Raw genomic sequence first — 26,865 nt, 5'->3', positions numbered from 1 at the left:
GTGGCAGAGTCAAGCTGGACTGGGGGAAAGGGACACTTCAATGTGGTGTTTCCTTCAAAATGTTGCATCCTGGGCAGGCGTACAGTATGTATTGTGGGAACAGGAGGCACCTGTATACAGCTTCAGGTTATGATACATAGACACTAGGGTGTAGGGCTTGCTTCTGAGTCAGAGTGCCTTAATGTTTATGCCACATTAACGCGGCCTCGCCTGATTCCGGGTATTAGCGAGCACGTACAGTGGAGAGTCTGGAGGAAGGAGAAAAGTGAGAGAGCGTGAAAGGCCCTGTGTTCAAGGGGCAAATCAGCCCGCCCACAGGCGCCCCATACCTACATAGGCAATATTTTGGTAAAGGTGAACTAACCCTTTAAAGTTTATTTCATAATTAAAATGTATTTAAACCCAAAAAGGGGCCAGACCTAGTTTTCTCACAACATGTATGCATGGTGTACAGTTCATGCAGACACTGACAAAGAGGCTTTTTTTTAAACACTGAAGGCAATATTCCTTGAAACATTGCACAGATGACCAATATTAATGTCAGGAACATACATTTCAAGGGACACATTCCTAAAAAGAAAATCTGTTCCTGGAAACAAGGGACAATTAGGTGGCATATGTGACAGAAGCAAGAACAGAATCACATTTATCTCCTATCAACAAACAGGATTTGTTATATAGTAATTAGTTTCATGAGAAGATGACGGGATGCGGTCAGAGCCGTAATGTAAGCTGGGCCAGGCAGGCCAGAGACAGGAAAACATTTAGCAGTGACATGGAATTGTAGGCAGTAATGTGGCTCTGTTGTATCGTGCTGTGTGAACCTCGGCCTGGCACAGATTCTGCATAGCCATGCATAAAGCTCTTGTCATGTGTGGTGCGTTTGATGTGATTTCTGAAGAGCACTTCCTGTCACAAAGCCCGATTATCTGCTACATTACTTCAGATAGGGTCAGTCACGCCTCAAGAGACTGAAAAAATATTTTGACAGGCATAGAAATGCCACAATAAGGGTCATTTATCAAAAGGCTCTTGCATGCAAAGCAAGGCCAAAGAGTAGCTACACAGACAGGACACTAAATTCCACACACATACCTGTTTCAGCCAACATGCTGGATGAAATTTAGGTTTGATTTAGAGCTACGATTTATATTTTTTATCTTTCCCAAATAACACAATTTATATTGTTGAATCCCTAGAAATCTGTGACTAGATTTATGGGTCTTTATCCTGCACTGCTCAGTGAGCTGTGAATACTATTTAGTAGCCACATCTGTGCTAAAATCAGAAAATTGACCCCTTTTTCCTGTGTAATCTAGAATCCAGAATCCAGAGGGCACCTCACAGGGTGACTGGAAGAGTACATTGTGAGGCAAGTACTTTGTGTCTTTCTCCCTCTCTCTGCTTACTGTATTACCAATTATGTTTAACCACCACTTAAAATGACACTAAAGGTTCATTTTGTTTAAAAAAAAAATAACAAACATGTCATACATACCTCCACTGTGCAGCTTGTTTTGTACAGAGTGGCCCAGAACCTGCTCTTCTGGGGTCCCTCAGCTGCTCTCTCGGCTCCTCCCCACATCAGATAACCCCCTGGGAGAAGCGCTCTCCCAGGGGGTTACCTTGCGGGCGCGCTCCCTAGTCCAGCATTCAGTGTCCATAGGTGCTGAATACAGGACTCGGCCCCGCCCCCCCCCCCCCCCCCGGCGGGCACGTCATTGGATTTGATTGACAGCAGTGGGAGCCAATGGCTGCGCTGCTATCAATCTATCCAATCAACAGCCTAGAACCCCCTAGCAGATTGACAACGCGTCCCCGTGGGACAAGTTTGAGGGTTCAGGTAAGTATTCTTAAATCTAAAAAAATAAAAAATAAAAAAATTCCAATAAGTGTATATTGATTGCTTTGCATTAAGGTTTTAGGGTCTATAGATAATGGTATATATACTGGATTTTTTTTTGTATATACTAATGGTGGTAATCAGCGACTTATAGTGGGACACTAACTGACACTGGGTGGGAACTGACTGACATCTCCAGTGACACTAATACAGTAATCAGTTCTAACAATATACACTGTCACTGTACTAATAAAACTGGTGCAAAGGGGTTAACATCTAGGAGCAATCAAGGGGTTTACTGTGTGCCTAACAATGTGTAATGCATGTAATGTCTGCTGCTTTTACTAATCAATGTGTTTCTTTTTTTATAAAACAACCAGATCGCTGCTCCCTGTAAAGAGCCCTGAGTTGTTAATAAACACAGGGCTCTGTACTGTGATTTGATAAGCCGATCAGCAGGTCCCGGCCATAAATCATTAGCCGGGACCTGCTGACTGACTTGTGCTGTACCAAATCACAGCACAGATGGGGCGAGCGCCTCCTACCTGGAAATGCCGGATTATGTACATGTATGTGATCCGGCGCAGAGCAGCCGGCCTGTTGCAGTATTTATGCAATGAGCGGTCAGTGGTTAAAATGATTCTAAACCCAAGAATAAAATGTAATATATTGCAGCTAACCAATTCTTAGATGTGGTAGTTGCATTAGTTTTCTTTTTTTTACATTTTTTTCTTTCTTTATTTTATCTGTTGATTACCTGTAGCATCTTTAAAACGGACCAAGTTATCCAGCAAAACTGGCAGTTTGGGGATTGAGGCAAACCATTTACCACTGACAGGGGTGCTTACAAGGGTCAGCTTTTATTCACTGGTATAAAACTTGTATCCAAAAAAATAAATAACAGATATTGATGTAACTGCTTATAATTAAGGATGAGCTTTCTGTTCGGGTCGAACAAGAGTTTGACTCGAACATTGGCTGTTTGCCCTGGCGTCGAAAACCGAACATTATGGGCTGTTCGCGCCAAATTAGAGCGACGCATTATGGCCCATAATGCACTGCGGGAGCGCAGTGCATTGCTGTATGATGATTGGCCAAAGCATGCACCATGACCTGCATGCTTTGGCCAATCCCAGCGCCTTCAGCTAAGAGAGCCATAATTGGCCAAACGCAGGGTGCCTTTGGCCAATCATGGCTCAGGGGGACTGTGTCCACACCCCACACTATATAAGGCTGCCTGCACATCGGCCCCCGTGTAGTGTGTTGTTGGCGTGGACGGAGAGAGAGTGTCATTTAGATTGAGCAGGCAGACAGGCAGGTTATTTAGTTAGCTGCAGTGTATTTAATATATATATACAGATAGTCTTGTATATATATATCCACTGTATCCAGTTTAGCTATATCTGACTGCAGGTCATTCCTGATGTACTTTTTCTAATATACTTCAGGTAGTGTACACAGTACACAGCACTGTGCACCCATAGTGTAGTTGCTACTACTTTTCTGGTGGTGTACACAGTACACCCATAGTTGTTATTACACTTCTGTTGGTGTACACAGTACCGTGCACCCATAGTGCAGTTGCTACAACTTTTCTGGTGGTGTACAAAATACAGTACACCCATAGTTGTTATTACACTTCTGTTGGTGCACGGTACACAGTACCGTGCACCCCTAGTGCAGTTGCTACTACTTTTCTGGTGGTGTACACAGTACACAATACATACAGTACACCCATAGTTGTTATTACACTTCTGTTGGTGTACACAGTACCATGCACCCGTAGTGCGGTTGCTAGTGCTACTACTTTTCTGGTGGTGTACACAGTACACAATACATACAGTGCACTTACAGTTGTTATTAAACTTCCGTTGGTGTACACAGTACCATGCACCCCTAGTGCAGTTGCTACTACTTTCCTGGTGGTGTACACAGTACATACAGTGAACCCATAGTTGTTATTACACTTCTGTTTGTGTATACAGTACCGTGCACCCCTAGTGCAGTTGCTACTACTTTTCTGGTGGTGTACACAGTACACAATATATACAGTGCCTCCATATTTGTTATTACACTTCTGTTGCTGTACACAGTACCGTGCACCCCTAGTGCAGTTGCTACTACTTTTCTGGTGGTGTGCGCAGTACACAATACATACAGTGCACCCATAGTTGTTATTACACTTCTGTTGGTGTACACAGTACTGTGCACCCCTATTGCACTTGATACTACTTTCCTGGTGGTGTACACAGTACAAAATACATACAGTACACCCATAGTTGTTATTACACTTCTGTTGATGTACACAGTACCGTGCACCCCTAGTGCAGTTGCTACTACTTTCCTGGTGGTGTACACGATACATAGAGTGCACCTATAGTTGTCATTACACTTCTGTTGGTGTACACAGTACCGTGCACCCCTATGCAGTTGCTACTACTTTCCTGGTAGTGTACACGATACATACAGTGAACCCATAGTTGTTATTACACTTCTGTTGGTGTACACAGTATCGTGCACCCCTAGTGCAATTGCTACTACTTTTCTGGTGGTGTACACAGCACACAATACATACAGTACACCCATAGTTGTTATTACACTTCTGTTGGTGTACACAATACCGTGCACCCCTAGTGCATTTGCTACTACTTTTCTGGTGATGTACACAGTACACAATTTTTTCTGCAGCTGGCCGTGTTATTGAGCCACAACATGCAGAAGAGTTGGTAAAATGGATAACAAAGCCCTCCTCATCCTCTGCCACCCAGGCTCAGAGTAGTTTGCCTGCCAATACAGCTGCCAAAGCGACCTATTCCATCGGCTCCATGTCAACAGTCACTCCTTTCCTACCCCCACCATCATCCACGGAAGAGTCCCCCGAACTATTCAACCACAGTGTCCGGTACATGCTGCAGGAGGATGTGCAGCGATTTGAAGGCTCCGATGATGGTACCCAGATTGAGGAAGGAAGTAACGTGAGCCTAGAGAGAGGGGGTGCCCAAGAAGGTCAAGAAACTGGCAGTCATGTTCCTCCAGCTGCAGCATACTGCCAAGTTTGCTCCAGTGACAAGGAGGGAGGGGATGATGAGATCACTGACTCTACTTGGGTGCCTGATAGAAGAGAGGAGGAGGAGGAGGCACATCTCCAATGAGGCAGGATGCCCTCCAGGGGGCAGCTTAAGGGCAGCCACCCTATTGCATCACACCGCAGAGTTAAGTAGGTGCAGGGCGCTGCTGACTACCCACATATATTTTGAAAAGTTCTTTGGTGTGGGCCTTTTTTGACACGTGTGTAGCAGATTGCACCATTGCTGTTTGCAACATATGTCTGAAGCGTATCAAGCGTGGCCAAAACAGCAGCCGCTTGGGCACCACATGCTTGACCAGACATATGACGACCTCCTGCAGTCCGTTGGCAACAGCACTTAAAAGACCCACATCAAAGAACAAGGCGGACCTCTCCTAGCTCCTAATCAGCTGGGATCTCCAATCCCACTATACCTCTAGTCCTCTCAGAATTCTGCACTGAGAGGAATGAAGATATAGAAATAGGTGTCCCAAGTACTTGCGGCCAATCTGCTAGCGGTACACCAACATCGGATTTTAGCAGGCAAATTTCCCTACTCCAGTTGCTAAACCGTCGAAAGAAATTCAGTCCCAGCCATCCACATGCTCAGCATCTGAATGCTAGCTTGGCCAAATTGCTAGCACTGCAGCCGCTGCCTTTTCAGCTGGTAGACTCTGTCCCCTTTCATGAATTTGTGGAATGTGCAGTACCTCAGTGGCAGGTTCCAAAAGGCCATTTCTTTTCATGGAAGGCCATTCCGGCTCTCTACCAGCATGTGGAAGGCAATGTCTTGGCCTCGTTGGACAGGGCGGTCAGCAGTAAGGTGCATATTACTGCTGACTCCTGGTCCAGCAGGCATGGGCAGGGACATTACCTTTCTTTCACAGGGCACTGGGTAACTCTGCTGGCAGCTGGGAAGGATGCAGGACAGGTTTCAGTATTGTTGGAGCTTGTTCCGCCACCACGCCTCCAAAATGCTAGTGGTGATTCTGCCACAGCTCTCTCCTCCACCCTCTCCTCTTCTTCTTCCTCTATGGCCTCTTCCTCTGCAGATTTCTCCTCTGAACCAGCGGTGCTCCGTAGGTGTTCAAGGGGCTATGCAAGCACTCAGGCAAAAAGATGCCATGCGGTGCTTGAGTTTGTCTGCTTAGGGGACAGGAGCCACACTGGGGCAGAGATTCTGTCAGCTTTGCAGGGGCAGGCTCAGAGGTGGTTGACGCCATGCCAGCTTCAGCCAGGAATGGTTGTATGTGACAATGGCACCAACGTCCTCTCCGCCCTCCAACAGGGACACTTGACCCATGTTCCCTGTTTGGCTCACGTCCTGAATTTGGTGGTGCAGCGGTTTTTGAGCAGGTACCCTGGCTTACAGGATCACCTGAGGCAGACCAGGAAAGTCTGTGGTCATTTCCTCCATGCATATAATTCCAGTGCTCGGCTGGCTGACATTCAAAGAGAATGCAACCTGCCCAAGAACCACCTCATTTGTGACATGCCCACCAGGTGGAACTCAACATTGGCAATGCTGCAGCAGCTGCACATGCAGCAGAAGGCCATCAATGAGTACCTGTGTGAGTATGGCACCAGGACAGGGTCAGGGGAGCTTGGCTTTTTTTCGCTACGCCAGTGGCTACTGATCAAGGATGCATGCACTGTCCTGTCAGCATTTGAGGAGGCCACAAGGATGGTGAGCAGTGATAGTGCATGCATCAGTGATACTGTCCCTCTTGTCTTCCTGTTGGAGCACAAACTTCATGGAATTATGGACAGGGCACTTGAGGCAGAACAGTGGGAGGAAGAGGAGGACTTCCTTACCTCTTAAGGCCCCCTTTATCCAGATACTAGTATTCCTGCAGGCCTGCCGATCACATAGGTAGAAGAGGAAGAGGATTGTGTCAGCATGGAGGTGGAGGATAACACACAGCATCAGCAGCAGTCTTTAAGGGATTGTTTGCAGTCCCCAGAAACCCATGGAGTACATGGCTGGGAGGTGGTTGAGGATCATGTGATCCTTAGTGACCCAGAGGACTTAGGATCAAATGCCTCTGCAAACTTATGCTGCATGGCCTCCCTGATCCTGCAAAGCCTGCGAAAGGACCCTAGGTTTCGTGGTATCAAGGAGAGGGATCATTACTGGCTGGCAACCCTTCTTGATCCACGTTACAAGGGTAACGTTGCAGAACCTATCCAGTCTTCGCAGAGAAAGCAGAGGATAAAACATCTTCGAGAGGCCTTGCAGAAAGGTTGGTGCAATGTGTTTCCAGAGCCTGGGAGGTTACAATTCCCTGGTGCTGGACAACGTGTGGAGAAGGTGGCTGGCTGACCGATGCCTTCAGACAATTCTTCAGTCCTCAGCGCCCAGGTCTGATCGGTTCCAGCAACCATCGCCAGCGTCTGAATTACAGTACAGGAATATCTAGGGGCAAGATCAGACTTGGAGACCTTTCCAACAGAACATCCACTGGGTTACTGGGTTACTGGTTACTTCTTGAGGATGGACTACTGGCCAGAGCTGGCTCAATATGCAATTGAGCTACTGGCCTGTCCTGCATCTAGCGTTCTTTCTGAACGCACATTCAGTGCTGCTAGAGGCTTTGTAACCGATCACAGAGTGTGCCTGTCCACAGACTCTGTTGATCGGCTCACATTCATAAAAATGAATCAGTCTTGGATCACCAGCTACCAAGCACCTGATGCTGATGTAACCAAATAATTTTTCTATGGATGTGGGATCCCTTGAGGTTGCAAATGCTGAGTGACTATCCTATTATGCTGAATGACTATCCTGTTCTTCCTCAATCTTCATGATGATAGCTTCTAGGAATATTTTCAGTTCAGGGCGCCACCACCACTGCCTAAGGCCTAATTTTTCTGCCCCTGTTTAACAGGGATATGTAATTACAATTTTTGATCTAATACTTCACAGGAGGGCCTGTTACTGCACTCAACAAAAGTATCTGTGAAGTATCAGTGTTGTGCCATGACCACCACCACCACCGCCTAAGGCCCAATTTTTATGCCCCTGTTTAACAGGAGCACGTAATTACAATTTTTGATCTAATATTTCACAGCAGGGCCTGTTCCTGCGCTCAACAAAAGTATCCGTGGGGCTTTACAGTGTTGTGCCACCACCACCACCACCACCCAAGACCCAATTTTTATGCCCCTGTTTAACAGGGGCACTTAATTACAATTCTTGATATAATATTTCACAGCAGGGCCCGTTCCAGCGCCCACCAAGAGTAACTGTGAGAGCTTATGGTACCACCAACACCTAAGGCCCAATTTTCCACAGAGTGTATAGGGCAGGCCGTATAGTATATACAGGCGGTCCCCTATTTTCAAACATCCAACTTACATTACAGCTGCAAGAAGTTTTAAAATGACTTTTATTCCTTTAGAAATGTCATTATGTGCAGGGACTGTTCTAAAATGCGCCACTTTACAGGCATACTATAGTCACCCCCCAGGCACAATATTTAAAGGAATATTTCACTTTTATTGTTTCACTTTAAACATTACTAAAATCACTGCTCCCGAAAAAACTGCCGTTTTTAAAACATTTTTTTGCATTGATGTCCCCTGGGGCAGGACCCAGGTCCCCAAACACTTTTTATTTCAATAACTTGCATATTAGCCTTTAAAATTAGCACTTTAGATTTTTCACGTTTGAGTCCCATAGACTTTAATGGTGTTCGCACAAATTTTTTGCCTGTTCACATGTTCTCCCGCCAACCGAACCGGGGGGTGTTCGGCTCATCCCTACTTATAACATGTCAGTTGGAGTTCAGCTTTAATTTGTTAGTCAAGTCCATGTAAATCTGCTACAGCATCTAATGGTGGCCACACATACTTTGAGATTATTATCCCATGGATAATCAATAAAAATTACCAAATTTGCAAACAAACAATCAAATAACTGTAACTTCCAATCTGATCGATTTAGACTAGATTTAGATTGGATTTGATCAAACTGAGTGGATCGGCCAGGTCAGATATTTGCCATTCGTTCTACATTGACTGGCAGCACTAGGATGCTTTGTTTATAAATATGATCACATTTTGATCAATCGGAGTATGAGATTCCAAGGTGGAAACAGAGATGTGATTGATAACTTATGATCACAACTTATGATCGTATCTTAACTAGCAATCAAAATCCACCTCACTTTTTGTATTTTTACATGCCTAGGCGGCTGCCATTCATGATGTATGGCGACCCAGCACGTTTTCTTACAGCAGCCACCCGCATAGATGTGAACCGGGGGTTAGTGCTATCAAACAAGAAGCCTGCAGTGGGTGTGTTTGGGAATTCTTTCTCAGCATCAACCCCTTGACCACTGGAAGGTTTTATCCCCTTCATGACCAGGGCATTTTTTGCTATTCAGCACTGTGCTACTTTCACGAGCAATTGCTCAGTCATGCAACACTGTACACAAATTACATTTTTATCATTTTTTTTCACACATATAGAGCTTTCTTTTGATGTTATTTAATCACCACTGAGCTTTTTATCTTTTTGCTATATAGATGAAAAAATACCACAAATTTACAAAAAATACGTTTTTCTTTCGGTTATAAAAGTTTGCAAACAAATCTTTTTTATAAATCTAGGTCAAAATGTATTCTGCTGCATTTCTTTGGTAAAAAATAACCCAAATCAGTGTATAGTATTTAGTTTGTGTGAAAATTGTAAAAGTCTACAATCTATGGTTAAGGGCTGCACAAAACTGTTGGTAATATATAAATCCTGTATTATTATAATAATTTATATTTAAAAACGGATCAATCCTGATTAACTGATGGCCTATTTCATTTCTTTAGGTACTTAAATGCCAGGACAGTACAAATACCACCAAATGACCCCTACTCAAAAAAGCAGACAGTCTGAGGTATTTAGTAAGAGGCATGTAGAATTTTTTGCAGTTGTAATTTTTTGTCACACTTTTTTGAAAAATTAAGATATAAATTAAAATTTGGGGGGGGGGGGTCGCAATTTTTTTTACCACCAGTACAGTACAGCAGCTTCATATGCCTGGTGTGGCAGTGATCAGGGATACTGACTGGTGACAAGATGTATAAATTATATATATATATATATATATATATATATATATATATATATATATATATTATTTACACATCTTGTCATCAGAGTGGTTCAGTGTCACCATAAGCGACATAGGGGAGGGGTGATAAGGGATTTTTATTTTTTTACTATTATTGCTTAGAACAATGATGATCACTGTTCTAAGCAATACTTTTGGCTGTTATGAATGGCTTTCATTCATGACAGCTTAATTACTATTGTGATCTGTGGTTGGCTACAGCTAATCACACGGTACAGGGTGTACCATGTGATAGCTGTGGGCCAATCACAGCATTACAAAGGAAGCCATTCATGACTGTTTTGTTGACATCCTAATCATGTGATTGCTATGACCAATCAAAACAAACATATGATACCCCGGCCACTTACACCGGGTCTGGTAGGGTACTGATCATCATCCAGTGGACACAGCTGTTACGAAATTGTGACTGTGAGCATGCACACTGCGACGTACCAGTACGACTGCAGCTTCCACCTGCTCACAATACACTTTCTATGAGGAGGTTGGGCAAGTGGTTAAAGATTATCTAAACCCAAAACCAAAAATGTAATATATTGTTGCTTGCCAGTCCTTAGATGAGGTGGATGCATGAATGTTCATTTTTAAGGCCTAATTTCTTTCTTTCTTTATTTTTTTCTTTAAATCAAACAAGGTTTTTATTTCGAAAACACCAGGTACAAAGGGTATAAAGAAACAGGTACGGAAAATATTCTCCACCCCCCATTCCAGAATACCATTAAACCCATCTATAAGCGAATCACAGGTCAAGCAAGTCTGATACATAGGCAGGTTGCATCTGTAGCTTACAAGGTTATACATGTCACCACCCCTAAAATCCTCCCTATTCAGGCACTCCATTGAACGGGCAGTGGGTATCCAATACTTTAGGGCATATGTGTGGCCAACCCTCTTACTTACATCCTCTAGCATTCCCAGGAGTCTCGTGTAGTAGCCTCAACCTGAAGGACCCTGCAGTACCCTCATTAGAATGAGTTCCCTTGGGGCTGGCCCTGGGACATCAAACCATGGAGACCAGAGTGTCTTGTATTTATTCAATTGACCCCTATGCTGGTATATATATCTATCCAGAAGGTGCATGTTTCCCATATGAGTCACCCAGATTTTTACAGATGGGGGAGTCGTGGATTTGCAACCCAGCAAAATTATCTTTCTAGCCTGAAATAGGGCCCTGAAGGAGGCCACTTTTGTCGTTTCCTCAGGGATCACTTCTTCAAGGATTCCAAGAAAACAGTGAATGGGATTCCGGGGGACATTCGCTTTAAAACACTCTTGAGCGTGGAGAGGATTTCACTCCAGTAGCGATGCAACTTCGGGCACTGCCACAGGAGATGGATAAAATCCCCCGACGCTCATCTGCATCTGCCACACAGAAAGTCTACCCATCTTGTGGAGTTTCGCTGGGGTGTAAAGCACTCTAAGTAAAATTTATAGTTGTGATTCCCTCTGTGAGACATTAAGGAAACATATATTTACCGATTGAAAAGCCTCCTCCCACTGGTCACCTGTCAAGGCTCCTACATCTGCCTCCCAGTGTACCATTGCCTTGGTGGGATAGGCCCTCAAGTGTTCCATTAAGAGCATGTGATAACACTGGGATATGAAACCCTTGGTTTCAGTTGCCGACTGAAGCAGATTGAATATGGGTGTTGGTGAAACTGACCAGTCTATCACATCGCCCTGTGCCCTAACTGCATGGGACAACTGTAGGTAGTAGTAAAACATATGAGCCAGTAGGACATCAACCTCCCATGTTGGAACACCTGGGAGAGGAGAGTTATCCCCCATGCACGCCATCTGGGCCCTTGTTGGAGTTTGGTGAGTTCAGCATAAGTGTTATTTCCCCAGATCGGGCTGTAGACCGTGTATCCAGTTACCCATTGCAGTTGATTTGATTTATTCCAGATTTTGGGGATTAAGGCATAGGTAGGTTTCTGCCTGTTAGGGTTCTGAAATGCTTGCGACTCCAATCCCACTGGAATGGAGTCCGCACCAGTGCCAACAAGCAGAAGACGGCCAGAAGAATCCTCAGGGGCAGGCATCATGTCGCCTATAAGGTGTTGGAGTTGAGTTGTAATAGATCCATGGATTTGGGAGGGCAAGGCCTCCGCTGTCTTTGGGGAATTGTAGCTGTTCCAGCCTAATTCTGGAGGGCGGGCATCCCAAAGTGACAACTGGAACAGGGAATTAACCACCCAAAACAATTTAAGGGGATTAACACAGGGGAATTATGAAGAACGTATAGGAGTTGGGGCAAAATATCACTTTAATTAGGTTAGTTTTCCCCGCCAGGGACATTTTGAGATTATGCCAGATGTTTGTTTTGTCTCTAAATTTGGCCATCAGGGGATACACATTAAGACGGCAGTACTCCATGATGGTAGGGGAGATTTCAATGCCCAAATATCTGAAAGAAGTCACTAATGGGATGGAATAGGGGATATATTCTGCTTATCCGGGAGCACTGTCCAGCAACATTAAGACTGACTTAGTCCAATTGATAGTAAAACCTTAGAACTGCCCGAACTCCGAGGTTATGGACATGACACTCGTCAGGGATGAGGAAGTGTCTCCTAAGAATAGCAACATATCATCAGCGTAGAGCATGATCTTCTCATGTAGCTTGCCATACTCAAACCCAGTGATATGCAAACTATTACGTACTAAAGTGACCAGGGGTCCATTTGATATGGCAAAGAGCAGGGGCGACTGGGGACAGCCCTGCCTGGGTCCCCTGCCCGGTGCGAAAGCTGGTGACATTCTATCGGATACCCTAATCGCTACTGGAGACGTACCCAAACAATGAAGCGGGCACCGAATCAATTTCTTTATTTTAACCTGGTAATTCTTCAAATAGTATGCTTCCTGTCCTGGGGTGGCTATGATTAGAGCAGGTGAAAATTTTTTTTTTTTTTTTTAAATAATAAACATGTTATACTTACCTGCTCTGTACAATCATATTGCATTGAGCAGCTCTGAATCTCCACTTGTCAGGTCCCCCCACCGGGGCTCTAGGTTCCTCTTCTGCGTGTACCACAATAGGAAGCCGCGTCCTATGGTGGCGCACCTGCATGCTTGATCCTGAGACAAGCTGTGTGCATCCATTGACACACACAGCTCTCGGCTCGGCCCCGCCGCCCACTCTTAACTCACTGGATTTGACAGACAGCGGCAGGAGCCAATGGCTCCCACTGCTTTCAGCCAAGCTTGTGAGACAAAAAAGAAAACAAATGCAGGCACCACATCTAAGGACTAATAAGCTGAAATATATTAGCTTTTGGCACACTTTCCTCCTGTTAAAGTTGGAGATCCCATATTCTGTGAGAATGCTTGGCACGTGGTTGCAATGCATTATATTAATATAAACTCCCTCTTGGGATTTAAAAAAAAAAAACAGACATTTGGAAGATGATAACCTCCTGAATGCCTGGCTCTAACACCCTCTGAAAAGTAATCTACTATAGAATGCTTTTCAGAGCGTGTTAAACACGACCGCCCATCTGAAAAAACCCTTACTGTATCACAGAAAGTAAGATCTGCAATCTTATGGCGCCTGCTATCTGATAATTAGCTTAGTTTAGTAGTTCCACTCATTAAATGGTTATTTTATATTCTGTTTTTAAAGTACCTGTTTCTTTTCTAGAACAGGTATTTTACAAACAGAATATAAAAAAGTAATTTGATGAGTGGAACGTACACTTGCTCCATTTCTATTCCTTGTTTAGTTTATCCTAAAACTGCTATAAATCAATGTGAAAGCAGTCTGACAGCTGCAGGGTATGTTTCTTCCATTGCAAGCCAAAAAAGACCTCGTTAACCCCACATGTATATCTGATGGACCTCTGAATGGTTCCCATTGCTTGGGATGAATTCAGTTTTCCATGGAATAAACAAATATTGTTATATTTCAGAATATTTTGACTAGTATATAAAATAATGCTTTACTGGATTTATTAGAGTAATGGAGACCTGTTCTATACATAGCATTCAGCATGTCCACTCTTGTTATATCAATAATAAATCACCAGAAAATGCAAACTGTATCATCGCTCATTTTTATGGAGATTTAGGGCTTGAACACACACAATGGGAGTTATTTCTTGCTGAAATGTCGCTGTAGATAAACACTGTAAATATTGCTGTTTAAATGTTTTACAAAGCTTATTAAAGTATTATTTTCTATCGTATATCTCCCAGATAAGTTCCCATTATATCTCTTTAGAGGAAGGCATTAGTGCTGGTTCAGGCAGGAATCACACCACATTCCTGTTTAAATCACATGCGATTCTTTGCAGTGTGATTTGAGCCCATGCAAGGTTAAAAAATCCCCAACTATTCTAGTTCTTCAATTTTGCTAGTACACTTTAAAAGAAAGATTAGCAGACAATTATGGTCTCAAATATGACTACCCTCTGATATCTCTGGACACATTTAGAATGTGATATACAGTAAGACCAATGTGCATGCACAATCACATAGGTTATCTTTTGCTGACCTGTGTATATCTGTTTAATTGATTAACAGGTTCTGCTATAACCTAGTTCATGTTAATACAATGGTTTATTGACCCCTGCTGTAACTAATTAAATTGCTCATTTATACAGCCATTTGGGAAAAAAGCTAATAAAACCAAAAGAAAAAGAAATGTGAAGGGAGTAGTGTAAGGCTGGGTTCACACTGTTGCGATACGACAGCCGTCCGACTTTGGATCCGACTTTGCCCTGTGACATGAAGCTGGCATGCGTCCGACTTTAAATGAACGGGGACCTGACTTGGATCCCCGCTAATTCTTGGCACTGTGTTTGATATGAATCTTGAGGGGGAACTCCGCACCAAATTTTAAATAAAAAACCGGCATGGGTTCCCCCTCCAAGAGCATACCAGGCCCTTGGGTCTGGTATGGATCTTAAGGGGAACCCCTACGCCGAAAAAACTGCGTGGGGGTCCCCCCAAATGCATACCAGACCCTTATCCGAGCAGGCAGCCCGGCCTGTCAGGAGTGGGGGTGGGGACGAGCGAGCGGCTCCCCCCCTCCTGAACCGTACCAGGCCACATGCCCTCAACTTGGGGCGGTGGGTGCTTTGGGCCAGGGGGGAGCCCTGCGAGGCCCCCCCACCACAAAGCACCTTGTCCCCATGTTGATGAGGACAAGGGCCTCTTCCCGACAACCCTGGACATTGGTTGTCGGGGTCTGCGGGCAGAGGGCTTATCGGAATCCGGGAGCCCCCTTTAATAAGGGGGCCCCCAGATCCCAGACCCCCACCCTTTGTGAATGAGTATGGGGTACATGGTACCCCTACCCATTCACCTAGGGAAAAAAGTGTCAATGAAAAAACACAGTACACAGGATTTTAAAGTAATTTATTAGGCAGCTCCGGGGTCTTCTTCCGACTTTGGAGGTCTTCTTCCAACTTCGGGGGTCTCTCCGGCGTCTCCTCCCGGTGTCCTGATCTTCTGCCGGCTCCTCCACTATCCTCTGCTCTTTTGCTAGCGGTGGCCCAGACTTCTGCCTTCTGCCTTCCTGTCTTCTGCCTTCTTGTCTTCTTCCCTCTTCTCTTCCGATGATGACACGACGCTCTCTCCAGCTGGAATGCTTTCTGAGCGCTCCGCAATGGACTTATATAGGCGGTGACCCCGCCCCCTTATGAGGTCATTGTCCCGGGGCATGCTGGGACTGTGCCGTCATAAGGGGGCAAGGAGAGAGCGTCGTGTCAACATTGGAAGAAGAGGGAAGAAGACAAGAAGACAAGAAGGCAGAAGGCAGAAGTCCGGGCCACCGCTATAGCAAAAGAGCGGCAAAAGAGCAGAAGATAGCGGAGGAGCCCGGCAGAAGACCCGGAGAGCGCGGAGAAGAACCTGGAGAGACCCCCAGAGCCGGAAGAAGACCCCCGGAGTTGGAAGAAGACCCCCGGAGCTGTCTAATAAATTACTGTGTAGTGTGTTTTTTTGTTGACACTTTTTCCCTAGGTGAATGGGTCGGGGTACCATGTACCCCATACTCGTTCACATAGGGTGGGAGGCCGGTATATAGGGGGTCCTCTTATTAAAGGGGGCTCCCGGATTCCGATAAGCCCCCGCCCGCAGACCCTGACAACCAACGGCCAGGGTTGTCGGGAAGAGGCCCTTGTCCTCATCAACATGGGGACAAGGTGCTTTGGGGTGGGGGGCCCACGGGGCGCCACCCCTGCCCCGAAGCACACACCACCCATGTTGAGGGCATGCGGCCTGGTATGGTTCAGGAGGGAGGGGGGCACTCGCTCGTCCCCACCCCCATTCCTGACTGGCCGGGCTGCCTGCTCGGATAAGGGTCTGGTATGGATTGGGGGGACCCCCACGCCATTTTTTTGGCGTAGGTGGTTCCCCTTAGGGTCCATACCAGACCCAAGGGCCTGGTATGCTCTTGGAGGGGGAACCCATGCCGGTTTTTTATTTAAAATTTGGCGTGGAGTTCCCCCCCAAGATCATCTGAGCACAAGTCGCATGCCAAAGTCGGATCATGCGAGACGGCGATCCGACTTTGATCCGACTTCTATGATAGTCAATGGGCTGAAGTAGGATCAAAGTCAGGCCAAAGTAGTACAGGGAGCATTTCCAAAGTCGTAACGACTTGTGTCGGACCAGTTAGGACAGCTCCCATAGGGAAACATTGGATTTCACACGTCATGCGACATGAGCTCCCAATGTCGGAGCGTTTGTCGGACCAGTGTGAACCCAGCCTAAGGCAGGGTGGGGTTGATTTATTAAAACTGGTGCAAAATCTGGTGCAGCTGTACATGGTAGCCAATCAGCTTCTAACTTCAGCTTGTTCAATTAAGCGTTGACAAAAATATCTGGAAGCTGCTTGGTTTCTATACAGAGCTGCACCAGATTTTGCACTCTGCAGTATATAAACCTTGATGTACACAATGGGTTTATTTACTAAAGGAAAATCCACTTTGCACTGCAAGTGCACTTGAAAGTGCGCTGAAAGTGCACTTGGAAGTAAAGTCGCTGTAGATCCGAGGGGGACATGCAAGGAAAATAAAAAACAGCATTTTAGCATGCACATGATTGGATGATAACATTTGCAGAGCTTCCACTCATTTCAGATCTACCCCTTAGATTTAGAGCGACTGCACTTCCAAGTGCACTTGTAGTGCAAAGTGGATTTGCCTTTCATAAATAACCCCCACTAAGTTTTTTATTTTTTTTTGGTCAGCTAGCGGGTTGAACAAAAAAACTCACAGATCCCTTCATCGACATCATTTGTGGTGGACTTCTACCGCTGTGTCTTTGTATTCTCACAGCGGGGACTCGCCCCCTACAGGAAACACTGATCAGTGCTGTAGCCATTGGCTGCATATGCTGAATGAATGCTGATTTTCAAGCTTAAGCCCCCGTTCACACCTATGCGAATTAGATGCGGCTTACACTGCATCCAATTCGCAGGACATTTTAAAATACATTCATATGAATGCATCTGGTTCACATATGTGCGTTGCATTCGCACTGCGCATTGCACAAAAAACGTGTGCGTTTTCTGGGCATTGCGGTGCGAATTACAAGCCCAGTATCTTCTATGGGAACGCATCTGATTTGCAGATGCATTGCGTTGTGAACATGGATTTTCTCCTCCTCACTACACCTCCCCCTCTCCCTGCTCACTGGTCTGCAGCTGAAACACAGATGAACCTTTGAACAACAGATTTTTATCTTCCCAGTGAAACCTGAGCTTCAATTCGCACCGCACATGTATGAACCCAGGCTAACTGTTTAACAGAAGCCAGTCATTATATCGGCTTCTGTTAAACAGACAGCGATACACGTGGACCTGCCGGAGCAGCCGATTTTCAGTAGGTGCATATCCAACTTAAAGGTGGCCATGGATGGATCAAAATGTGGCCAGTTCAGCTGAACATTCGGAAACAGCCGAATTTTGATCCATGTGCGGCCACTGCAGTTGAACAGAAATTGATCTACCACCCAATCAAATAAAAGTTACTCGATCAGTGCTGCAGGCAATAGGCTTCAGCCCTGATCCTTGGATTTTGACAGCTCAAATAACAAGAAAACAGGAGCACATGATCTTCATTAGCATGATAGTATACATTTATTGAAAGAAAAAAATAGCACACTTGCAGTTAAAATGCTTGAAAATCAGCATAGGTGGCAGGAATCACCAAGATAGGTACAAAGCAAGGCTGTGTTCAGGAATAGCAGCTCCAGATCCTCTCAGAGGTTTGAGAAAGAAGGGATTGTCCCTTGAAACATGTTACTGCCTCCCTCTTTCCACCAGCATGTAGAGGTCACTACAAGGCATTAGACAACGGCACAGAACGCTGTTTATTGGCAGTCTTTTTGACAGCTGCCAGAGTGGGTCCCTGTGATGCCAGCCAGAGGATCTGAAGCTGCTATTCCTGCACACAGCCTTGCTTTGTATCAATTTTGGTGATTCCTACCACCCATGCTTATTTTCAAGTAAGTGTGCTATTTTTTTCTTTCAATAAATGTATATTATCATACTAATGAAAATAAGTAAATTATACTGATCCACAAAGTCATGTTTAGGTTTAAAGGGGTTGTAAAGGTTCATTTAAAAAAAAATAACAAACATGGTATACTTACCCCCTCTGTGCAAGGGTTTTGCACAGAGTGGCCCCAATCCACCTCTTCTGGGGTCCCCCAGTGGCGCTTCTGGCTCCTCCCCGCATCGAGTGCCCCCTCTGAGACCCGCATTCCAAGGGGGCACCTGTGCAGGCGTGCTCCTGAGTCCTGCTGCTGTGTCCATTGACACAGACAGCAGGACTCGGCCCTGCCCCCCGGCTCCCGTGTCACTGGGTTTGATTGACTGCAGCTGGAGCCAATGCCTGCTGCTGCTATCAATCTATCCAATAAGGAACCAAGACAGCGTCTGGAGCTGCTGGACTCGTTCTCATCGCTGGAAAGATTGCGTTCAGGTAAGTAAAAGGGGGGGCTCTGGGGGGGGGGGGGGGGCTGCTGCACTACAGAAGGTTTTTTCCCCTTAATGCATGGAATGCATTAAGGGGAAAAACCTTGAGGGTTTACAACCCCTTTAAGGTATCCCCAATTTCCACTGGACTGCCTTAAAAGACCCTCATCCTGCTGAAAGGTATTTGAAAACATGGTTTTGCATCAGCACATGTCCCCATGACAGTGCCTAACTACCCATGCCCCTTTTTGTAACAAAAGAACTTAATAGGGTTCTGTTCTATGACATGTCAAATCGAATGCCAAATCGCAGCCTGTTGCTGAAGACTGTACAGTCCGTATCGGTGCAATGCCGACTTTGCGGTGTGGCACTGATTACCAAAAGTAGTTCCTGCACTACTTTTGGTGACTTCGGGGCGATTTCAATAGACATCTGTGCATGAACCGCACAGATGCCTTTCAAATCACCCACGAACTCGCAATGAAATGCGGGTTTGAAATTGTGCAAGTTCAGCTGAACTCGAGCGATTTGAAACCCGCCTCCAATGTGAACGTAGCCTTAGTCTGTTGGGGTATGTCTCTACTAACTTTGCACATCCAGACTTTGCAATATTTGCCCACTCTTCCTAACAAAACTGCTCAAGTTTCAAGTTCAGTTAAAGTTGATGGTGACCGTTTGTGGACTGCAATCATCAAGCCATTCTACAGATTTTCAGTGGGCTCTGACTAGGCCATGCAAGGACATTCACCTTTTTCTCCTTCAACCACTGTGTGGTTATTTTTGCTGTGTGCTTTGGGTCATTATCATGTTTGAAGGTAAATGTGACAGACCTAGCCGGGACAGAGGCTTTTGGAGGGGACCCAATGCCAGCCTCTTGCCAGCCGATTATGGGCCCTGGCATTTGGGGGAACAGTGCTCGTTGTGAGCTGTATGCCTGGGGACCCTGGAAATAATATTACTTTGGATTCAAGTCCATGTCCCCCAAAACACAAAACTCTGGGAACCCCGTATGTGCCATATTATAGATAGTGACTGCTTCACAATGTTGTGTATATATTGTGTGTTGTCTCATGCTGCTGTGTACTGGTTGCTGTGCTGGTTTGGGGTGGGGCTGTATTCCAATGTTCTATTCTGTCTGTCTGCCTTGGATCAGAGAATGTGTATCTATATGGAGGGAGGGGGGATTCCTCCAGCAGCCCCCTGCTGATAAGACTGTGTACTGATGAGAAGTTTGAACACACCTGACCTGTGTGTCTATTGTCATTGGACGGTTTAACCCGCCCTCTTATCCAAGGGTGGGGGGAAAGAGTCTCTAAGTTATTTTATCTGTTGTGTCCATGTGTGAAAATAAATGAGTTGATTCCTGGTTGACCCTCAAGACAGAGCTTTGTCTCTTATTTGGGGGGAGAGTTATTTGTATGGGTTTCTTGTTCGGCTGATCAGAGTGTTCAGTAGCTGCCTCGGTGTTCGGGAAAGGAATGTCCTAAACGACTTTAATCCCTTTAGTACTCGGGGTGTCGTTACAGTAAACCTTCTTCCCATTGACAACTTTCTGGCAGAGGGCAGCAGAATGTCCTCAACAATTTGATGTTTTTTTGCCACATCCATTTTTCCTTCTATCCTGACAAGTGCTCCAGTCCCTGCTGCAGAGAAACACCCCCCATAACAGGATATTACCACCTCCATGCATTACTGTAAGAATGGTGTTATTTGGATGGTGAGCTATATTGGATTTTCGCCAGACATATCGTTTGGTGTTGAGGCCAAATAATTCAGTTTTAGTCTCATCTGACCATAACACCATTTTCCATGTGGCGTCAGAATCTTCAAGGTGTGTTTTGGCAAAGCTGAGTCGTGACTGCATGTGGCCTTTCTTGAGGAGTGACATGCACATGATGACCACTCTCTGTCATAAATTCCTGCAACTGATTCAGAGTTGCTGTAGGCCTTTTGGAAGCCTCTCTGGCCAGTTTCCTCCTGGCTCTATCATCCAGCTTGGAGCGACGTCCTGACCAGGGAGGGTCTGTGTTGTACCAAATACCTTCTACTTTTTAATAATAGACTTCACCGTGCTTCTGGGCATTGATAAAGCCTTTGAAATTTGTATGTATCCATCTCCTGACTTGTGCCTGTCCACAACTTTATCCCGGAGATCTTTTGACAGTGCCTTGCCACCCATAGTTGACTGTTTGCTTCAGTTGCACTATCAGGGACTGAAATGCTACAGGAAAGTTGTTTTCATGCTAAGCTAATCAAACTGATTACAGCTGATCACAGTTGAAAGTCAAATGGGTTTGCGTGCCATTGAGAAGGTGAGTAGCTACACCTGATTGAGTTTACAAATCATTTTTAGGAGGGAGGTGATCCTTTTTCCAACTCAGTGATTCTGTTTTTTTCTTTTTTTTCCTGACATTTTGGTGTCATATCTTTCACCTGGATGTTATTTTTATGAGGGTTATATATTCACTTATGTGTATTATAACTGTTTAGTTACATATTTATTGCACACCAGCACTTTGGTTGAGGATTCAGTTATATGTACACTTGCACTTTATCCTTTTTGCATTAGGGTTTTGATGCCTGTGTATGGTGTTTATGTCTTTTTTGCTTAGCTTTTTGGGGTTTTTTTTTTTTGTTTTTGCCTTTGCACATTCATTGGAGGTATGAGACACAATAAAATTAGCAGCGCCAATTCTGTATCTGTAGAGGCAGCAGATTTTAGCTACTTTTTTATTGTCCATGGCACTGGATCATTTATTTCTTATCTAAATGGCTTTGTGTGCCATTGAGAAGGTGAGTAGCTACACCTGATTGAGTTTACAAAACATTTTTAGGAGGGAGGTGATCCTTTTTCCAACTCAGTGATTCTGTTTTTATTTATTTTTATTCTTTTCTGAAATGTTGGTGTTATATCTTTCAACTAGATGTTCTAAGTAACACTTAGTAAATACAGCTGGATAAAACAAAAACTGTGTCTGTCTTTATTGCAGTCTGCAAAACAACAGACTGTCATTATTTTAAAGGGGGGTGATTCTTTTCTATACCCACTGTAGTCACTGCTCAGCTAAAAAGTTTCCTCCTGGCCTTTTAAACAAAAGTTGATTGAAAAATGGACCTTTGTCAAGCCTGGTAGTGTAGACAGGGCCACTCACCAGCTCTCTATTGCAGCCTTAAAGTAAAACTAAAGGCAAGACTTTTTTTTTCATTTTAGATAGAGCAAGGGAGGGTTATAACTTCTGTCAGCTTCTTGCTCTCTGTGAGATTTCTCTTCACTTCCTGTCCCATAGCCAAAACAGGAAGTGAGGGGATCCCTTGTTGTCACCAGAACTAGTGTCCCCATTAGAAGATTTCCTCTGTATTCTGTTCTCATGGCAACCCAAAATTGTAGTTTTTCCTTTACTTTTGCCGACAATCTCCAAAACGAGGGGACAGACAGCAATACAAACCTGACAGGTGTTCTAATCCCCCTCCAATTTAGCCAAAACTAAAAAAAAAAAGTGTTGCCTTTTATTTATACTGTAATAGACATACTAGAGCTATCTGCGAAGGGCTGAATTTGGGGGTGAATAGTTTAGCTAATATCTATCACTTTGCATGAACCAAGACATTGCATTATTATTGGTATATTTTTCAGTGACTGTTTAGATGATGTTTAGAGGATAATTTGCAGCTCAATGTGTAAACTACCACTGCAGAGCTGATTTACTATGTACTAATTGGATTATTGGACATCTGTTCACTCCAAACAGCCAAATGGGTTAGGAGGAAATGCTTTCTTCACCTTAAACCAAAAATAGTAAGCAAAACCCTGCGAGCCACTTACGGATAAATGCCTACAAAATGATGAGTAAAAAGTGGAGACCAGCTGCAAACACTCAGTCACGTTCCATATTCGTGCAAAGTATTAAAGATAAAACAATGTGTCTGCGCTAGAAAAAGTCACTTCAATCAAAGTGCAGTATTAATAAACATAAACAACATGAGTGTTGATATAAAATGTGCATGAGTGAAAATACCCCTAGGTGCTGGAGTATAAAGTGCACAGTGCTATATAAAATACAGAATGTGAGTGATCAAATGAAACAACATATCATTAAAAAATAAATCAAATAAAATGTATCAAATAAAATGTAAGAGGATATGAACAACTGGTGAATAAAATAAAGTCCAAAACCGTGTATATCCAATAATATAAAAGTGCCCAAATAAATTAGTCCAAAGATTTAGTGGATTTCACATATCAAATCTTCCAAAGTGTGTCACCAAGAAACATGCTGTGGTGTCTTCCAGCCGCCCCCACAGGTGTATATGCTCACCTTCCTGTGTGTGACACAGCGATTAAACTATGCCAAACAAAGCCTTGGAGCCACTCCTGTGCTCATTAGGAACCAGCCGTGCAAAATTCACTGGAATTCAATGGATTCAATTAAGGTAGATGATGTACTGCTTCCATAAAGAACTGGTCCCGGTGTCTCTCGATGGTGACTGGTGATCAAACGGGAGCCTAGATGGACGCCGTGCGGTGGCCGCGGACCTCCGCTCGGAGGCACCGGCTGTACAAGCGGTGTAGTGGATCCGCTGTGATCCGCTGGAACGCGGAAGTGACTTCTCCACTACACCGCTTGTACAGCCGGTGCCTCCGAGCGGAGGTCCGCGGCCACCGCACGGCGTCCATCTAGGCTCCCGTTTGATCACCAGTCACCATCGAGAGACACCGGGACCAGTTCTTTATGGAAGCAGTACATCATCTACCTTAATTGAATCCATTGAATTCCAGTGAATTTTGCACGGCTGGTTCCTAATGAGCACAGGAGTGGCTCCAAGGCTTTGTTTGGCATAGTTTAATCGCTGTGTCACACACAGGAAGGTGAGCATATACACCTGTGGGGGCGGCTGGAAGACACCACAGCATGTTTCTTGGTGACACACTTTGGAAGATTTGATATGTGAAATCCACTAAATCTTTGGACTAATTTATTTGGGCACTTTTATATTATTGGATATACACGGTTTTGGACTTTATTTTATTCACCAGTTGTTCATATCCTCTTACATTTTATTTGATACATTTTATTTGATTTATTTTTTAATGATATGTTGTTTCATTTGATCACTCACATTCTGTATTTTATATAGCACTGTGCACTTTATACTCCAGCACCTAGGGGTATTTTCACTCATGCACATTTTATATCAACACTCATGTTGTTTATGTTTATTAATACTGCACTTTGATTGAAGTGACTTTTTCTAGCGCAGACACATTGTTTCACCTTAAACCAATTAGTTGTTTGGTGATAGAATGTGTTCTTTGGTGTGGAGATGTTTTTATAAGCAGCCCGTAAAAATAATGCAGATGTCTTACTGAGAATGAAGGGGTGAGAATCAGTCTTTCTTTTTTTTTATCTTAAAGTATATGTAAACCCAATCAGTAAAATCTTATATAAGCTTCAGCATGATAATGTAATGTTAAAAGCCATTTTCAATATTTTGAAATCTGCAGCTTTCATTAAAAAAATACTTGGTGATTCTGCCATATTGCAATAAGGTGACAACACTCTGTCCCTGTCTCCTAGTCGTGCACACCCTGTCACATGGGCTTCCAATGTAATCTAGAACTAGCTGTTTAAACACATATTACGTAGACATGACCCAATGTTGTCACCATCAAGAAACCCACAGAGAAATGTTATGCAGCCATCACTGAAAGGCCTGTATTCAGATAGAAAGTGGCTACAATGAGACTGCAGAAGATTGCCGGCACTAAGATGCAACAAAGGATAAAAAAAGAGAAAATAAGTATTTTATTAAAAAAGATTACATGGCAGGTGTTTATGATGTATAGTGCTTTAGTAAACACAAATTTCAATAATTTAGAGTTTATAGACAAAGAAGTTGAGGTAGAGCCGAACTAAGGGGCGGGCCCACATCCCAATAGCATAGATCAAGTGGAAAAATGTCCCCCTTAACGGGACTTTAATGGCCCTAGTGATTGAAAAATCAATCACAATATACAATAAACAAAATATAGAAAGAAAAAGGGCCTTGGACTTCACCATGTTATTAGATCACCGCAGTCCGGGACCCATGAGTATAACATAGTCATTGATATGCCATGTTGACCTCTGTTGTTCAGCCACCAATCTTGTTTGCATGTATACATTCATACTTTATATAATATGTATTAAATTAAATTATATATTTTTCTACAACTTTTTCTTTCTATACCTAGTTTATTGTATATTGTGATTGATTTCGCAATCACTAGGATGATTAAAGTCCTGTTAAGGGGGAAATTTTTCTACTTGATATAATTTAGAGTTTACAATCTATTTTAATATTAGGGAAGTGCTACTGCTATTTTGTTAACTTTGCAGCAAAAAAAAAAATAATAAAGCAAAAACGCACTTCTTCGCACTTGTTACCACACTCTAGCTTCTACACCATTCTATAGCTTCTGTAGAGAGCAGTGCTAAAAAAACTCTTTTAAATCAATTTGTCATATAACCTTTAACTTTTAGACCATTCATGGCCACCTCAAAGTGACCACACACACATTATAATCTGATAACACAGTCTCTTTTGGATTCACCAAGAATTAAGTTTTTTTGTATATAAACTATGTAGTGTAAGAGAATACCTAAATAACCTACTGAATTTCTAAGGAGGTGTACACTCACATTACATGATTTTTAAATCTAAAGGAGATGTTACTGTCATAATATGATGTGTTTGGGTAACTTTATACATGCTATTAAACTGCATCAGTGATGTGTTGCACCAATAGAAGTTTCTTTGAAATTTTCCTCAATTACCTATAACATTAACTGTATGCTAGAACTTACATTGCACCTACTGCTTATCATTCATTTCAGATATTTCATGAAAGTCAGCAATCAAGTAATATATATATATATATATATATATATATATATATATATATAAAATTTAACAAAACCATATTTATAAAATAAAATATAACATGCTTATTATCAGAGTTTATTTTTTATAAATGCTCATTATTATAATGTCATTGTTTATAATGTTCTTTTATATATTACATAGACGTATACTGTATAAACTACATATGTAAGATGTTCCTCCTAGGTTTACATAGGTTTCATCAAGCATTCAGGTTTGTATGAATATGCAAGGACTCTAAGACAGGATTTCTCAATCAGGGTTCCGTGGAATCCTGAGGTTCTTCCAGAGATTGGTAAGGGTTCATGGGTTGGTGGGCAATGAAGAGCTTCTAACACTCAGTAACCACTGATGTCAATTATCTTTTTAGCAGTGTGTAAGAGAAGGCAGTTTTCCCACTGGTCAGCAATCTCGCACTCACCATTAACATAACAGGTCTTTCTCCCATTAGTCACCAATGTATGGGACCATTACATCGACTACCAGTTTAAGAAGGCACTTTTCCATTGACCATCAGTGTAAGGGGCACTACCATTTTCATTTTTCTTTTCTGGCCATTATTATTATTTGTTCCATTTCAGGATTTTTACTCTTTTTCTTTTTTTTTTTTTTTTTTATTCTTTTTCTGTATTTACAGCTTATTGACCACACAAACGTGAAGTGTGCAAGAGATGTAATAATCTAACAGGGGTTCCCTAAGACATTAATATTATTTCAATAGTTCACCTGTATTAAAGAGGGTGAGAAAGGCTGCTCAAAGGTATATATTTATATAAAAGTGTGTGTGTGTGTGTCTGTATATATATATATATATATCTATAGATAAAGTGGGGTATGCCTGTATATTTACTGTATATAATCACATACAGAAATAAGCATCAGATGCATGCTGTTTTTTTTTTCTTTTTCTTTTTTTTTTAGGTGTGGTGCATTTAAATAAATCCTGCTCGCAGGTAACACATGTAAAACTCATGCA

The 26,865-nt window shown here is 43.4% G+C and overlaps 1 protein-coding gene across 1 annotated transcript in view; it reads right to left on the bottom strand.

Moving 5' to 3' along the window:
• Positions 1-26,865, bottom strand: part of PHEX (phosphate regulating endopeptidase X-linked) — a 398,049-nt gene that overhangs the window by 370,626 nt on the left and 558 nt on the right. The window lies entirely within an intron of this gene.

Source organism: Aquarana catesbeiana, linkage group LG02 (assembly GCF_042186555.1).
Source record: "Aquarana catesbeiana isolate 2022-GZ linkage group LG02, ASM4218655v1, whole genome shotgun sequence".
Classification (NCBI taxonomy): Eukaryota; Metazoa; Chordata; class Amphibia; order Anura; family Ranidae; genus Aquarana; species Aquarana catesbeiana.
This window is presented reverse-complemented; position numbering and strand designations above follow the sequence as displayed.